The sequence below is a fragment of the Colobus angolensis genome, unplaced genomic scaffold (genome assembly GCF_000951035.1).
Source record: "Colobus angolensis palliatus isolate OR3802 unplaced genomic scaffold, Cang.pa_1.0 Scaffold24, whole genome shotgun sequence".
Lineage (NCBI taxonomy): Eukaryota > Metazoa > Chordata > Mammalia > Primates > Cercopithecidae > Colobus > Colobus angolensis.
This window is the reverse complement of record NW_012115599.1, coordinates 9906772-9923647: the sequence shown is the minus strand read 5'-3', so window position 1 is coordinate 9923647 and position 16876 is coordinate 9906772. Positions and strand designations below refer to the sequence as shown.

Sequence of the window (16876 nt, the reverse complement as noted above, 5' to 3'; positions counted from 1 at the left end):
GCCCGCCACCTCGCCCGGCTAGTTTTTGTATTTTTTAGCAGGGACCCGGTTTCACCCTGTTAGCCAGGATGGTCTCGATCTCCTGACCTAGTGATCCGCCCGTCTCAGCCTCCCAAAGTGCTGGGATTACAGGCTTGAGCCACTGCGCCCGGCCGTGCTATCTTCTAATAAAGCTGAACACTCCTCCAAGGGAGAAACTGTCTTGCTCATTTTGCAGCACTTAATATTGAAGAAATAAAGGAAAAGACATTAAAAATAGTTTGCTAAATTAGATCTTATGAAGTCTTCATTTTAATTTGGTGCATAAAAAGGCATAAATATTTCTATAAAATTTATTCAAGAAATTTAGAAGAAAAAAATAAAATTTCCTAGAGACTATAGAATGTTAAAGCCTTTGGGGAATAGATGTGCTTATTCATATACACAGTAATATAACAGAGGAAATAGAAGAAGCTACATAAATGATATTAGAGGCCATAATATATTATTTTTTATTTCATTTCATACTTTGGGTATTAAAAAGGAAGAGTAAAACACAATGGGCAACTTATATTCCTTTTTGGTAAGAATTGGGTTTTCATTTTCAGACTAAAATCAGTTCTAGAAATCAACATGTAAAGACCCTGTTAGTGTCCTTCATAACCCTTTACTCCTCTCTCTCCTTGAGGCCCTGAGTATCTAGGAGAGAACCTTCGTTTTCATGGTTCTTTATGAATTTCTTGGCCCAAAAGCATGGTCTGCTTAAGACATTAACAAACTAGCTATCAACAAATTTCATTACTAACGCTAACAGGAAAATTAATAATAAGATGTTATATTAAACTTGTTAAAGTAGTGCCAAATTTTTAAATTTTGATACATTCTTAAAGCTCTCACGGTCAAAAAGTTCTAGTAATTCTCATATATACATATATATATATAGCTTTAAAACAGCAATGTAGAAGGAAATTCATATAAATCCCAAATTAGTACTAAATACTAAATAAGAAGGGAAAAAAAAAAGAAAGAAAGAAAAACATGAATGTGTCTTTCCTAGTTGAGTGCTACCCCTTAAAATAGAAAAGGCACTATCAAGCATTATGGGCATCTGTTTCCTGCTGCCCAACAAATATTCCTCCTTTCTCTCATATAACGGTATCTTCATTTCCTTTTTGGAGGAAACCCCTCTTTTATTCTCAGTTTATATATATCTGGAGCTGACTATACCCTCAAACTTGATGGTTGGACATATGGCTCAGTCTCAAAAATCAGAGCTTCACAGTCTCCTGGCCACAAGGGAGTGGGCCAGTCAGAGCCAATGAAATGCACTGAGACTTTTGCTGGGACTTTTAAGAAAGATGGTCACTCTTTCCAGCTACACATGACACTGGGTGGATTTAGGAGCTAAGGGAACTGAAGCTATCTTATGCTTATGTACAGATGGATCAGAAAGCCAACACCAAGAAAGCAGCACTAAGAAATGTACAGAAATTAAGTCTTGATGATATCATGAGAGCCTTGGATGGAGCCATTCTTTAAGCCACAACTATCCTGAGCCAATGTACACAAATCAATACATTTCCCTTTTCCCTTTCAAGTCTGTTTGAGTTGTTTCTGTTTCTGTCACAATAGAGTGTCTTAACTGACACAACAACTATTTCAAGTATGTTTGTTTCCCCAAAAGTAAATACACTGGGTCACAGAATCCAGTTTCAAAACCAAGGTAAAAACAGACTTTTCTTCATAGGTGATTCTGGTTTTTCAAATCTGCCCTCTTCTCAAAGACTATTAGATATTTTATCTTTTGTCTTTATACAGTCTTAATACAAAGGAAATTCTTTTGCCACAAACGAATAAAACATTAACAATGGAAAAAAGAAATTAGTAAGTAATGGGGAATGAGGTGGGGGAGAGAGCAAATCATCTATAGAAACTTTAAATAGTAATCAGATGTGCTTTTTATTTTTACTAAAGGCCTAAATGAGTGTCACAGTCTAAAGCTTGTAAAATTAAGCAGATTCAACTATATACAGCATCTAATACAAAGACATCAAAATACTAAAATCAAAGTTTCTATTCAAAAAGCAGCTGATAAAAATTAAAATTCACAGAAAAACTAAAAACAGGCAAATCACTACATAATTTCAAAAGAGGTACCAGTTACTCATATTCATAAAAATTCTTGATTTTAAGAACACTATGTAGTTACAACATGGTAATGAGCGCCAGTCATTCTGAAAATGTTTAGCAAAAGAAGATTTAACAGACCAAGTAAATCACAACAACTGAAGTCACTATATAGTAATGTAAAATTAGTACTTCCACTTTCTAGGGATTTTGGTGACTGTTAACAAGAAATGGAGAAAAGCAAACATGAAATAAAATAGAATTAAATATATATTCTTATATTTATCAGATCGTATTAAAGTGAGCTTTTACCTGCATATTTTAGAAATTCTACATTTTAAGTACCACATGTGACTGCTAGAATGAATTTTATTACTCCTATGATCACAATGAGACCATTAATATGGTGGCTGTACGCAAGAGGATAAGATAAATTATTATTACTTGAGATGAAGTAAAATAGAATGGTTAAGGGAGTTCTGGAGTCAGACTGTCTATGTTCAACTCCTGGCACTATCTTTTAATAGCTGTGAAACTTGGACCAACTTCATTGAGTCTCAATTTCCTAACCTGTAAGACTAAGATAATAAATAACAGTAACTAACACATATGCAGTGCTTATTATAATAAATGACAGGCATTTTTCAAAGAGCTTTTTAAAAATTATTTAATTCCTAAAAATGTTCTTAGGAGATAAGTTATATGATCATCTATTTCATATAGGAGGAAACTGAGGCTTAGACCAGTTCAGTAAATTGCCTGTGGTCAAACAACTAGTAAGGGCTGACATCTGGGATTGAAACCTCAGAAATTTTGGTTAATACTTGCAATCATTATACCCTATTACCTTTTAATATAATATTATCTACCTCAAAGGATTGTTATGGGACATTAAACAAATGTCTAGTACACAGTAGTAGGTCAATAAAGGTTTCCTGTTAGAGTTTTTCTGACAGTAAATTCCTACTGAATTACCTGAATATTTCTATTATCAATTATTTAGAAATGATTACTTCAGTACAGAAACTATTTTCTGCTAAAGAGAATTTTTTTGTGAAATGGACAATGATGGAAATTAATTTCTATTAAGGGTAATAAATCACTTTGAAGACTTCTATAGTGTGGTATTCTTGAGGATGGGAGGTACTTTTGAGGCATCCATGGGGAGAGTTGTTAGAAACAAATATAGAGTTATCCCTTGGTATCTGCAGACTTTTCTCCAATACCCAAATCTGCAGATTTCCAAGACTTTTCTCCAATACCCAAATCTGCAGATGCTCAAATCCCTTATATAAAATGGCATAGTATTTGCATACATCCTCTGGTATACTTTAAATTATCTCTGGATTACTTATAACAGCAGTCCCAATCTTTATGGCACCAGGGACCAGTTTCATGGAAGACAATTTTTCCACCGATGGGGGTTAGGAGTGAGTGGTTGTGGGGGAATGGTTTCAGGATGAAACTGTTCCACCTTAGATCATCAGGCATTAGTTAGATTCTCATAAGGAGCGCCCAACCTAGATCCCTCGCATGTGCATTTCCCAACAGGGTTCATGCTCCTATGAGATCTAATGCCCTGCTGATCTAACAGGAGGTGGAGCTCAGGCAGTAATGCTTGCTCATCCACCACTCGCCTCCTCTGTGTGGCCTGGTTCCTAATACGCCACAGGTCAATGCCCTGGGGATAGGGACCCCTGACTTGTAATACCTAATAAAATGTAAGTGCTATGAAAATAGTTGTTATACTGTACTTTTTATTTGTATTATTTTATTGTTATAGTGGTATTTTTTATTGTATTTGTTTTCCAATTTTTGACCCATGGTTGGTTCAATCCTCAGATGCATATCCCATGGATATGGAAGGCCAAAGGCAGAAACGACAGGATCCTAACCGGCATGTGGTGATTGAAACAGTAATCTCTCTCCTTTTGTTTTTTTTTTTTTACATTGAGACAGAGTCTCACTCCATTACCCAGACTGGAGTGTAGTGGTACCATCTTGGCTCACTGCAACCTCCATCTCCTGGGTTCAAGTAATTCTCTTGCCTCAGCCTCCCAAGTAGCTGGGATTACAGGCACACACCATCACGCTCAACTAATGTTTGTATTTTTAGTAGAGACGGGGTTTCACCATGTTGGCCAGGCTGGTCTCAAACTTCTGACCTCAAATAATCCACCCACCTCGGCCTCCCAAAGTGCTGGGATTACAGGTGTGAGCCACTGTGCCTAGGCAGAAACAGTAATCTCTACCAGTATTTGAAGGAGGCAGAACAGATATGGAAAGAAAACAGAGGTCTTTTTCACTCTGGAAAGTTTGAAGAATTTTAGTTAATATGTCTAATAAGCAGTTGAAAATTTAAGTTGGCACACAGAGAAAGGTCCTGAATTGGCGACAGATCTTTCCCACTCCTTTTTGTCTTTCTACTAGACCAAGTCAGGATGCCAGCAGGAATAAAAAAAAATAGCTTCCAATTCTTGAGTACCTACTTTATGCTTGACATTGTGCTGACAACTTTATATATTATCTCTATTCCTTTCAACAACCTTACCAGGAAGACACAGATTGAGCATTCCTAATCTAAAAATCTGAAATCCAAAATGCTACAACACCTGAAACTTTTCAAGTGCTAACACGATTCTCAAAGGAAATGCTCTTCCAAGTATGATGCAAATATTCCACAATCTGAAAAAATCTGAAATCCAAAACACTTTTTTGCCCCAAGAATTTTGGATAAGGAATTTAGTAAGTCCTGGTGAGGCTTGTACTCAGAACTTTGAGATTAAGTAAACTGAGTCAACTGTCCAAGGCAACAGAGCTACCAATTAGTGGGGGAGGCATCTGAATAAAGTTTTCTTCTTATTAAAGCCTCTTTCTATTATACTACCTTAGCTTTAACTTGAATGACCACCTACGTCAAGTTCATTCTGGAAAGGGAAAAACAAGAAAACTAATGGAGCTCTCAGACTGAGAAAATAGGGAATGAGTCTAGGAATATGTGGCTTTAAAAAGTACAAGTTTAATAGTGATACAAAAGAGCTGGAGAAAAAGAAGTGGACTTACAATTTAAAGACCCTTTAAACCAGAAGGAGCCTTGGAAATGGCCTAGTACTTTTATAAGTGAAGTGTGGTCCATGGCCTATAGCAGCAGCACACCCAGAAGCCTGCTAAAAATGAAGAATCTCAAGCCCCAGCCATACTTACTGAATTAGCATATGCATTATAATATGATCCTTAGGTAATTTATATAATACATTAATGAAAAACACTGGCCTGATACCATTACAATAGATGAAGACACTAACCAGGTTAAAAGAACAGTTTGCAAAGCTAGAAATCAGGCCTCTTTACTTCTCAGTCTAGGATTCCTATGTCTTCATTATGTGCCCTCCAGACAAATATATCACTTCAAATTTCACTAACCTGAGGTCTGTGCCACAAACATTTAGAACTTAAAATCGGTTTCCATCAAATTAGCACTAAAAATTTTTATTTGTTACCATTTCATTTGGAATTTTAAGTACCCCCGTAAGTTTTCTTCAATCATTTGTTTTTAACATCACTAAATGAAACATAAACATGCTATCCCTGACTACAAAGAATTCTTAAGCTCATACAGTAAGTTTCACTTAACTTCACTGAATACTCAATGTGAAAAGACAGTATAGAAGACAGAGACTTTCCATAGGCAAATTATTTAAAGTCACAGAATCCTGGAGCTGGAAGAGACCCAATATAACTGAGATGATAAAGAGATTTCATCAGAATGGCAATTATATATATAGTTTCTGACAGTGCTGTATCAAAAAGTTATCTGAAGCTGGTTTGGGATACAGATACAGATACAGCTAGCAGCTGTATCTGCCATGGGTTGGTTCCAAAGAGGGTGTGAGTTCTGGAGTTACTGATCTTATAAAGATAAGGAAACTCAGGTTCAAAGAGGTTAAATGAAATATATAAAGTCACATATTGAGAACATGAACCAGAACTCCAGGTCCCCTAACTTCTGATACAGTGGTTTTTATCCTGTATCATATTGCCTCTCCTATTTATTCAATAAAAAATATAAAATCCTTTTCATGTAATAGATAATAAAAACCAAACCAATTAGAAATGAAAAGGAAATAAACACCTCAGATGGTTTTATGGGCATTATAGTATTTACAATCCTATAATAAGGACATACATGGAAGTACATTAAAAGATTTAAAATGAAGCCCACAACCTATAGATTGTATCACTGTTATCAATGAATGATCTCTGACTCAGACTGCTGACATTCTCCCTTCATGGAGAGTTTTTCCATGACAATTCTTCTTTAGAGTTTATCCATGATGACTCAGGGTACCTAGATGGTATGAAGGAGCCTTCAATTTAAGGAGTAGGAGGAAAATAAGGGGGCCTACTGAATCATTAGCAGCCTACTCAGTTCTGAAACTCAGCAAATCCTTTTGGAAGCCATTTTAAAGTCAGCTTTAGGAGACAAATTCTGGCTAAAGCCTTAAAAGACTGGTCCTTAAGAGCTGAACTATATGCAAATAAATAACATTATTTCTAAAAGAGACACAACCAAAAGGCTTTAGCAAAATCTGATCTTCTTTTTGTTGAATAAATGTCAGTGATGATTTTTTTAAAATGTCTGCTCTCAATGAAGTTACAGATCTGCTCAATGTTAAACAGTTTAAGAGTCCCTGCTCAAAATTCATCCTAGTTCCTTTGAGGAACAGACAGGGCTAGCTCAGAGACTGAATCATCCTATTTTAAATGAAAATAACAGTAAAGCAGTAAGTATATTTAAAAAGCTTTTTGATACATAAGGTATGTCTATAGGACTGGTTTCTAATTAGAAGCAGCCACTACTTTACAAAAGATACATATTTAACACATTTTCTCATGAATGATGAACTTAACTAGTTTTGTAATTTGGATGTTTTGATCCTTTAATGGTAAATTGAAAGAATGACAGTGAGAAACAATTCAAAGAAAAATCCATCATGTTAACTGTAGTCTAAAATTAAAGCCAATCAGCTTTTAGTGCTTCCAGTACATGCAGTTCATTAAATCTGAAATAAACCCAGAGGAACATGAAGTACTATGGATAGTAACTGCCAAGAACCAGGAATTCAACATTAAGGTTTTGAAGAATCAACAAAGCACTTTCAATTGTTTTCACTTATTGTTAAAAAAAAAAAATTTAACTGTGCCTTCTAAAGATTAAGCCAAATGATATGTTGAACACTACAATGAGTTACTAGAAAAATATCAGGGCCAGTCACTTCACACTTCATTCTTGTGGAAGGAAGAAGTTATAACTTTCTTTACCACATTACTTATCTTTTTATCTTTTCCTCTTGACTGTCAAATAGAAGCTCAACAGAAGTACAGTTTCCCTCTAAGGTCATATATGATTATTATTACAGTAATGATGAAGTCCCCAATTGTTTGACATTTTTGGAAAAGACAACAAACATCAAGAGCTGAAAATAGCTTTTGAAACTCCACTATTACTATCAAACTTTGCTAATTTAGGTATGTAGGTTCTGGATGGATGTAGGATTAACTCAATGAGTATGAGTTTAAACTCACTGTTTCCTACATTACTGAGTTTAAAAAGTATTGCATCCTACAGTTCACGTAGTTATTTCTTAGTGTCTGATGAGAGATCTTCACAACGGCACACAACAGAAATAGACAAGGAAAGTTTAAAAAGATTAAATATGGCACAAATAGGAAAAGTATTGTACTTGCCATCCACAGGTTTCTACTTTATACCCCTAATTCATTCCAAGTCTACTTTATAAGTATAAAAATGGCAGACAAACATAGAAAACGCTGCTGAAGAGCAACAGGCATGACTAAAGCTGGCAAAGGATGATAAAGAGAGCTATTGGCAGAGTAATGAATAGATGAAAGTGAGATAGGCAGGAAATGAGAAGTATCTTGCAATGCACAAGCTGAGAAGAATAACCTTGAACCTGTTGCTGCAAAAATCTACAAAGCTTAAGTAATAGATTGAATTTTCAAATAATTTCTCAATTATTATTACTCATTACTATTTCCAAAATTAAGTATAGATTTTATCATGGTCATAAGGTTTAAGTCAACATGAAATGTAAGATGTCCTTTAGCAAAGCAACTTCTCTTCAAATGAAAGTTGTATTATTACTTCTATTCTCTACTTAATTTACACATTTGAGCCTCAGCTCATTAGGTCACAAACACTTAAGCACATCCAACTTAAGAGAATTATCCATAGTCATATTTACTATTTTGTGAGATCCAATTTTTTCCTTTCCTTCCTTCTCTTCCTGACTTCCCTCTTTCTCTTCCATCATAAGTTACTCATTTATTCCACAAAAATGGAAATGAAAAACAGATTCATGATCCTACCAGTAAATCAACAGCCTGAATGAAAGCTATTTCTAAAATAAGTCACACTTCAGTATGGTCATCATCACAGAACCTCAAAGATCGTTATGCAAAACCACTGCCACTTGTTTTTTTTTTTTTTAGATTAATCAAAAGTTTTAAAGGACTTTCAGAGTTAATGGAAAGCCCAGGAATTAAATATGGGCTCAGTTGTTCCATGTTAACAGACTAGTGTTTAAAATACATTAAATAATCTAGTCCAGCAGCTCAGTCCTGATAGTATGTGCAGTATACAGTAAGAGAGTCTGGCTGTCTATCTATACATACACATGCATATATACATCTACATACACTACTACAAAAACTCTGGGTGAATTAAAGAACTAGATTCCTAACAATTTACTGAAAAATGTTTAAAATAGGAAGTTTTGTTAAAGTATTCCTTATACAGTTATATACTTGTATTCTTAGTGGTCACTATGTAATTTACTAAATAGTAAAAGTTCATAAATTCTACTTCATGGCATTAAATTTTAAATATGATTGGTTAAAAATACAGGGGCGCAGTGGCTCACGCCTGTAATTCCAGCACTCTGGGAGGCCGAGGCGGTGGATCACGAGGTCAGGAGATCGAGCCCATCCTGGCCAACATGGTGAAACCCCGTCTCTACTAAAATGCAAAAAATTAGCTGGGCGTAGTGGTGCGCACCTATAATTCCAGCTACTTGGGAGGCTGAGGCACGGGAATCACTTTAACTCGGGAGGTGTAGGTTGCAGTGAGCCGAGATTGTGCCACTGCACTCCAGCCTGGTGACAGAGCAAGACTGTCTCAAAAACAAAACAAAAAAAACAAATGAAAACGTTGTGCTCCCCCACCACTGGACATAAATAACAAGAAAAAGAATAGCTTTCTTGACTCAGTATTATCAGGAGAGTAAAAATCACTGAAATGTTTAGTTTCTCAGGTTGGAAAAACTGTACTTCTAAAGAATGAACTAGTATAGTAATTGTTCAAAAGTAGTAATCCTACATGTAATATTGTCCTGAGAGTAGATTTTTACAATCCATATTTATTGAGGTTTTTGGGGGCATTTAAATATTTAAATGAGATCCAATTTTTTCTATGCGTTTATTAATAAAGATTAAAAATGGTTCTTTATGGTAAATCAGAATGTTCTCAAAACAACTACTAATCTGAGAAATGAAGCATGAATATAAGAAGACTTAAGAGCCAGATTCATCTCTTAACACTAACATGTGTTAGTCTTTTAGTTTCCCAAGTATATGCCATAGTGACAAGAGTTAAACAGTTTCACTGTGTTTTAAATACCATCCCTTTAGTCTTGAATGCAGAAATGAAACTTACCTGAAATGACTGTTTCGAATACTTAGTATTAAGAATAGTATATGATCTTGTATGTGTGTATATGTGTGTGTGTGTGCATTTTGTGAGATCTTAAATATCCAAATGAGTATGGTGCCTTCCATACTAGTCATTCTCAGAAGTTATATACCCTTATTCCAAATGATGCTACAATTGTCCACAACATTATTAAAATTCCTTTTTGGTCTACGGGTGGATCTGACTTTTACAAACAATAACTGCCTTCTCAGACCGGATCTGATTTTTAGAAATAGCCTCAAGTTACTTCCCATTTTCTTTCTGTCAAGATCCTCTGTGAGTCATTATCTGATAAATAACATGAAATATCACATGGCCAATCACCCCATTTTTCCTTAAAAACAAGGAGCAAATACAAAGTAATGAGCTATTTTCACGTGTGGCTCTTAAGCTGGCTTAGACAACAACAACAAAAATTTCTAAAAGTCTTGAGTAATGCTAGTATTGTTAAGTGTACAGCTTCCACGGTAACTATTCTACAGTAGAAGACTTATTTTAGATAAGCGTATAAAATATTTTTACTTTAGGCCGGGCGCGGTGGCTCAAGCCTGTAATCCCAGCACTTTGGGAGGCCAAGATGGGCGGATCATGAGGTCAGGAGATCGAGACCATCCTGGCTAACATGGTGAAACCCCGTCCCTACTAAAAAAAAAAGATACAAAAAACTAGCCAGGCAAGGTGGTGGGCGCCTATAGTCCCAGCTACTCGGGAGGCTGAGGCAGGAGAAAGGCGTAAACCCAGGAGGCGGAGCTTGCAGTGAGCTGAGATCCGGCCACTGCACTCCAGCCTGGGCAACAGAGCAAGACTCAGTCTCAAAAAAAAAAAAAATTTTTTTTTTACTTTAAAGCAAGATGTACACAATGTAAGTGTTCTCTACCCTTCCTTTCCCATGCTGATGCTGATTTTATGTATTCCCTACACAATGTAAGTCTTCTCTACCCTTCCTTTCCCATGCTGATGCTGATTTTATGTATTCATGCTCACCCTGATCTAGTGATCTAGTTACACTAGTTTTTTGTTGTTGTTGTTGTTTTTTGAGACGGAGTCTCGCTCATCGCCCAGGCTGGAGTGCAGTGGCACGATCTCGGCTCACTGCAAGCTCTGCCTCCTGGGTTCATGCCATTCTCCTGCCTCAGTCTCCAGAGTAGCTGAGACTACAGATGCCCGCCACCACACCTGGCTAATTTTTTGTACTTTTGGTAGAGATGGGGTTTCACTGTGTTAGCCAGGATGGTCTCGATCTCCTGACCTCGTGATCCGCCTGCCTTGGCCTCCCAAAGTGCTGGGATTACAGGCGTGAGCCACTGTGCCCGGCCGTTTTTTTTTTTTTAGACAGGATCTGGTTATGTTGCTCAGGCTGGTCTGGAACTCCTGGGCTCAAGTGATCCTCCCACCTCAGCCTCTTGAGGAGCTGGGACTACAGGTGCAAGTCACTATGCCTGGCTCACCCTTGTCTTCTTGTAGTTTCTTGCAGTTGTAGGCATGCTGCCATCTCAGGGCTACTGTACTTACTATTCCCTCTGTGTATAATGTCTTGCTCCAAAAAGTGACGTGCAAGGCTTGCTCTGCTACCTCCTTCAGGTCATTATTCACTTTCTCAACTATTTATCATCTTCTCAATGAAGTCTTTTCTGACTACCCTTTAAAACTGCATCTTGGCCGGGAATGGTGGCTCATGCCTGTAATCCCAGCACTTTGGGAGGCTGAAGTGCATGATCAGCTGAGGTCAGGAGTTTGAGACCAGTCTGGTCAACATGGTGAAACCCTGTCTCTACTAAAAATACGAAACTCTGCTGGGCGTGGTGGCGTACGCCTGTAATCCCAGCTACTCAGGAGGCTGAGGTAGGAGAATCACTTGAACCCAGGAAACGGAGGTTGCAGTGAGCTGAAATCACACCACTGCACTCCAGCCTGGGCGACAAGAGCAAAACTCCATCTCAGAAACAAAAAACAAGAAACTGCACCCCCCTCCCAACCACATACTCATATCCCATGTATTCTCCCTTCCCCTTCCCTGCTTTATTTTCCTGTTTGTGTGTAAAACTGTTTATTAGGGGAAATTTCAAACATACACAAAACTAAAGAGGAAGTAAGAAACCTCATGTATCCATAGAGCATCTACCTTCAGCAATTTTCAATATATGGCCAATCTTGTTTCATCTATGTTCCTCTCCCTTTCAATATTTTGAAGTAAAAACCCACACATCACATTTTAACTTGTAAACACTTTATTATATGTCTCTAAAAGAACACTTAAAAAAAAATACATTCTCACACCTGAAAAAATGGACAAATCCCTTTCATTAAATATCCAGAGTCTAAATCTCCCCAATTTTGAATAAACATCTTTTTACAGTTAAGTTTGCTCAAAGCGGGATATAACTAAGGTTCATACATTGCATTTGGTGGATAAGCCTCTTAAGTCTCTTTTAATCTTATAGTTCTCCCTCCCTCTCTTATTTCTTGCTATTAATTTTTGAAGAAACCAGATCATTTTTCTTTTATTTTTTTAATTTTTATTTTTTTGAGGCAGGGTCTCGCTCTGTTGTCTATGCTGGAGTGCAGTGGTGCAATCACGGTTCATGGCAGCCTCAACCTCCCAGGTTTAAGTGATCGTCCCACCTCAGCTTCCTGAGTAGTTGGGACAGTGTACAGTTCATTTTTTAAAAAATTTCTTTGTAGAGACTGGGTCCCACCATGTTGCCTAGGCTGATCTTGAACTCCTGGACAAGAGGGATCTTCCCACCTCAACCTCTCAAAGTGCTAGGATTACAGGTGTGACCCACTGCGCCCAGCCATTTTTCTTAAAACGCAATGTATTTTACTTATTTTATGGTTTGTGTCTTGTTATTAGAATGTAAACACCATGAAGGCAGAGATTTTAGTCTGCGAGGTATCAGCGTCTAGACCTGTGACATGTAAAAGGCATCAATAAATATTGAATGCATTTGGCATCCATGCCAAAAGTCCACTGCTCACCAACAGCAGAAATTGCTAATCACAGTACTCTTTTCTGCTAAGTTTGAACAAGGACTCCCAGTTTTCTAAACATGTCACTCTAGGCAGCCACCACTAAACAATCAGATTTGGTACCCCAAATGAAATCTATTTGCTGTACCTGCTTTACCCCCTTCAAAAGTGTACTGTCTCTAAAACAGATTTCATTGCACTTTGTATGTGGAAATTTTAGCATGATAAATTACTGTGTTTCTTGTCAACTACATTTGAACATTTCTTAGCTTACTTTAGACAGTTTAGGGGAAAAAGAAAACTCTAGCCAAAAAAAAATAGAAAAAGAAACTGTAGAAGATGGTGGGAAACCGGGGGTATTACATATTTTTAGAATTAGCAACATCCCAAGAGACTCATAAAATAAAAATTAGCAACAAATTTTCTGAAAAGGAAGTAAATTACATGTGTGTTGAATTAATTTTTTAAAAAACTACATGAACAGTCAAGATTAACTAGAGGATGAAGACAGATGTCAGGATTTTCCCATTTACAGGCATCAGCAACACATTCTATTTTTCTGCAACTGGTATTTTGAGGTGTAAATGTATTACAGGGGTGATACTAGAGTACTATGTAGAACCTCAATTCTCTGAAGTGGAGTTTATGTGGCAAAAAGAATCTAAAACATCTGGTACAACATTCTGAAAAAATTGTCAATTCTTCTTGGAGTCATTTACAGTTCATTTCTGTTAAACTACCAGATGAAGCTCTCTTTTTCTAGGCTTATTTCTGAAGGTAACTATGCTAATTGAAAGACTCCAATGAGATGTTTATGTTTTGATTACTTTTTTCTATCAGAAAAGAAAAAAATTAGAAATTCCCTGACATCCATTCAAGAAACACTGTGCTTTCTCTTTATTACCTGTAAATTCATTAAACAACAAAAAGTATTTAGGACCTACTAAACATAGTATGTTAGGCAGTTATTTTCAACCTTTGAAGGAAAAATAGAAGTGATCTATTCAAGACAATTTGGAGAAAAAAAAAAAAAAAAGGCTAGTGGCAGAACTTGAAATCATATCCAGATATTTCAATGGCCAATATTTCTTGTCTTGAGGTTCCCACACATTAGTCTAGGGAAATATTCTATGGCACAGGTCACACTTAAACTAAGAAAATATAATAAGCACTCGCCTCCCCCACTACCACAAGTGTAAAAAAACTCCAAGAACCCAAATCCCTTGAAAGAATGACTTCTATTTACTTTGCTTGTGTAATATATTCAGAGGGAATCTGGAAAAGATGGCTAGAAATCTATAAACAGAAAGTGCTAAGTGGAATTCACTGTTTATAGACTTCAACTAGAATTTTGTCCCTTATATATGAATGCTGCCAGGAAAGTTTATATTGTATTATTTAAAAACATCTTCATCAGGTTTTCTTCACTTTGTTGATTTTCTTCCTTTTTTTCACTGGCTTTTAAATCTGCTTTACTCTCCTCAAAGACATAAATGTAACTTTTGGAATAACAGGACTTTTTCCCCACCCCCAAAGGAGCTCCTAAAGCCACCTCAGTGCCATCATATATTAATCATTAAGAAATTTTAATATATACAGTTAAATATATTTGTATAATAAAATCATCCATAAAAGCCTTTCTAACCTAATAAATACTAGGATAGGTCTACATTGGTGTATTATGGTAAAATGTACACGTATATGTTAGTTTTCAATTCTAAGTCTTTGGCTTAAAATCTTTATCAGCTATAGAAGCTTCTGCCTAAAAACATTAGTTGTCCATGAAGCATAATGACTATCTACAGTCCTTATCACCTGACCTACTAGAAAACCATAACGAATCATATTCTGAAATGATAGAACTCTTAAAATACAAAAGTGACATTCTGACAACCCAGAAGAGTCTGAAGCTAAATCAAATGGAAACATCCTTTGGCTTCCTCTTTGAAACTTGCCTCAATGGCATTTGGCAGTACTAGACTAGCTTCCGACCCCGTACTTTTCAGTCATTTCCTTTAAGGGGTCTCAAAGAAATTATAAAACCTGCAAAGCCAGACTTCGCCAGTCAACACTAACTTCTGCCTGGGGACTCCAGTGACTGAGCCAAGACAGTGTTAGTAGCTTCCTTAAAGTACAAATGTCCCTGGTAAATCTAGCTTGAAAATACCACAGAAAAAGTTCAACATAACCAACTGCAAGAACATTTAAATGTCAATCTTAAGTAAAGGATGGATTCTCTCCCCCTACAAACTCCACTGAGGCAAATTTCCAGCTTGCTTTTTAGAAGTAAATAAATACCACTACTACTACATTACAGCACTTCTACCATGCTAATAAAAAGCTAGGTGATCGTTTCCTCTTTAAAACCTGTAAATTCACTAGATGAGACATTATAACCACTTCACTACATGCAACTTTCCATACATATAACTGTTCTACTTTCCAATTACTTATTTTAAACTCAAGATCTCTTTTAACATACTATAGAAAGGGAACAGGTTAGAAGGCTCTGGAAAAAAAAATAAAATAACGAACATCTCACTTTCATTTTCTGATGCAACCACCAAAATCTAAAATGTAAGGACAACCACACAATACAAAATTAAATTTAAGAGAATTTAGAGTAAGTGAAACTATTCACTGTTACTACAGTTCTGATCATTATTTACCTGAGGAAAGAGCTAGTAGAAGTGATGCTTGATTTAAATTTTTGGTACTTTCCAGTTTAGTACCGAAGAAATAAAAACTCACAAAATAAATAAGGTCCTCAGAGTTAAAGATTTTTCTCCAGAAGAGGTTGTTGATATAAATAAAGGAATTCATATGCTGTATTTGTACAATAAGAACAATGTTTTGAGACATGTAAATCTGATCACTCAGAAAATATTTTCTGTTGGCTATAAAGAAGATGCATCGTAAACTGAAACAGAACTGAATAAAGTGAACCTTTTCCACAATTAAAAAATTTTAAATTCACCCTATTAAGCAAACTGAATAAAAAATTCATTTCTCCTTAAGTGTGAGAGTAATACATATTCAACACAGTAAAGGACAATGCGATTTCTGAAACAAAAGATCATGCGCAATGAAAACAAAGTAACATTTTGCAGAGTAAGAAAAAGCAAAGAGCCTGTGAACCGAAACAGATGACCTTTTCTGATCTATAAAGTATAAAGCTTCAGTTTTTAGCACAACCAGCATCTTACGAATAAAGTTCTCAATAATATTTGTTGATATACTGTTTGATGACTAAACGACAGGAATATTGTTGGTACTGTTAAAACCAAGGCACATTTCCTTGTGTGTAGTGATTAAAATCTGTTAAATGTACATTTTTTAAAAACCTCTGCCCTCTGTCCCATTCTTGCTCTCTTGCCTCTAAGAGACCTACACGTACAAAAATAAAAGTAGATGGTGACGTGAGTTTATGATTTACATTAATTTCCTTACTCGAAGCATTTTTCAGTAAGTCTTTAAAGGTTTTAAGATTCAAACACTATGTAAGAAGAATTATGGTTTGAACTACGTAACAATTACCTAGACATCTTTTGGACTTCAGTTAACCTGTAAGTAAAATGAGCATCTTTAACTTTTCCACAGGGCATTGGAGAACGGGTTCTTCCTCATAAACGCTTTCATATCCTCAGATACCAGGCGCGGTAAAAGATCAAGCGTATCCATCAGAGAGCTTTTCACGACCTCAGTTTACCCACTTGGGGAAACAGGCGTATTAACTTGCTTCCTAGGGGACCCAGGGGTGAAATTAATTAGCGTGTTTAAAATGCTCTGAGATCCGAAGATGAAAGGAAATGTGAAAGACGCGCAGAGATGATGACAACAATCGTAACAATAAAAAGAATGACTAACTTGGAAGTCTGCGTTATGTAAGGGAGGAAAAGAAGTTATCAGATCCGCACAAACAAAAGGGAAACCCACCGCCCCTTTTGTTTCTCCCATTTCCCTCTCCCACCCGCCACCCGCAGAGCTCCCCTCTCGCAGCCCGAGCGCGCGGCCAGCCAGGCGCGGGGC

General features: G+C 36.5%; 1 protein-coding gene across 2 annotated transcripts in view; it reads right to left on the bottom strand.

Moving 5' to 3' along the window:
- The window catches only part of PELI1 (pellino E3 ubiquitin protein ligase 1), a 67919-nt gene that overhangs the window by 50450 nt on the left and 593 nt on the right, over positions 1-16876 (bottom strand). The window lies entirely within an intron of this gene.